Here is a 1,557-nt window from a genome sequence, read left to right as displayed (position 1 = left end):
TGCTGCCATTGCAGCTCTCTCTTCCTCTCTACTCTCTTCACATTTTCATAATTCTCTTCACTCTCATTTTGCTCTCTAACACATGCTTCTATTTATAGGCATTCATGGAGGCTTTTCTTCAACAAAGGTGGCTGCCAACTCCAACTCTTCTTCAACAATGGTGGCTGCCAACCTTTGACATCTTGGATGAGTGCACATGGTTGGTGCAATAGCAAATGGTTGTTGCACATTAATGGCAACCAACCTAGCAAGTTGATGACTTGGTGAATCGGAATGGGTTGAGTCGGGTAGAATCCTGCAAGTTCTGGCTTTCTATTGATGGAGAGAGCGGTTTCCATTATTATTTTTATTTTCCTCCAAACGAGATAATTTTTAATATTATTGTTGTTGTTGTTTACTGTAAGTTTCAATTACACCATTGATTTTCTATTGCAATTGCAATCTAATACCCTATTTGTTTTTATATTTTAAAAATATTTTTACAAAAAATTAAATTTATTTTATTTTTTTCTTTACTTCAAATTAATATTTTTATATATATTTTTAAATAATTTTAATATATTTATATTAAAAATAATTGTTTTAAAATAAAAAAATATTATTTTGATGTATTTTTAAGTAAAAAAACATTTAAAAAAAAATCACAACCACACTTCGAAACATATTCTTAGCATTATATCAAATAATTGTTCCGGCAAGGCTATTACAACAAATATCTCAAAGATATTTCTTTTGGTTTTTGATATTTTTTATTTTCTCATAAAATATGTCGATTCTACAGTGTTAGGCATCGTTATTATTCTTACTTTAAGATGCTTTAAAAATATTTTTAAAAAATATATTAAATTATTATTTATTATTGATTTTTTATGATTTTGATATTCTAATAAAAATAAAAAATATCTTAAATTTTTTTTAATATATTTTTAAGTAAAAAGTTATTTTGAAAAGTATTGTGCAGTTTTATTTCAAACATCCTGGACTAAAGGGTTTTTTTTTTTAAAAAAAAAAAGAGTCACCATTGATTAAAATTGGGTGGTAATTGCAAGTTGAATGAAGCTTAAAAGATTAATACTATATCAATTAGGATGTATTAATGGTGTTATTGCAAGTTTTGATAGATGATCTAAGGGTTTATTATTATCATGCTTATTACGTATTAATTAGATTTTGCCATAAACTTTAGAAATCGCGAGTACGAGAATGAAAAGAGAGATAAAAATCCAAAAATCATAACTATAAACATGATTGGTAATTGAAATAAACCTATCAATGTCGCTCTCTTAGCAATTTCTATTGGTGTAATTTTCAAGTGAATAAAGAATGAAAAGTTTTGTATTCTATATTAAAAAAAAAATCTTTTAAATGTTTATAGAAATTTTTTTATAACAAATTAAGTCAAAGTTATGGTTGGTAGGTTTTTCTAATGAATTTTTTGATGCTATTATATAAATTTTTATAATATTAAAAGATGACTTTTGGAATGTGGGTAGTTGAAACTTAATTTTATACCAAGATTAATTTTTTAAAAAGTTTATTTTTATTAATTTTTTGATT

The 1,557-nt window shown here is 24.9% G+C and overlaps 1 protein-coding gene across 1 annotated transcript in view; it reads right to left on the bottom strand.

Annotated features, from left to right (window-relative positions):
• LOC105141182 (DDB1- and CUL4-associated factor 8) overlaps window positions 1–339 on the bottom strand; it is an 11,134-nt gene extending 10,795 nt beyond the window's left edge. Inside the window, 1 exon segment of the mRNA XM_011048327.1 lies at window positions 256–339. The gene's annotated coding sequence lies outside the window, so the exon portion shown is untranslated.
• Window positions 340–1,557: the final 1,218 nt, after the last annotated feature.

Source organism: Populus euphratica, unplaced genomic scaffold (genome assembly GCF_000495115.2).
Source record: "Populus euphratica unplaced genomic scaffold, PopEup_1.0 scaffold115.1, whole genome shotgun sequence".
In the NCBI taxonomy this organism is placed as follows: domain Eukaryota; kingdom Viridiplantae; phylum Streptophyta; class Magnoliopsida; order Malpighiales; family Salicaceae; genus Populus; species Populus euphratica.
This window is presented reverse-complemented; position numbering and strand designations above follow the sequence as displayed.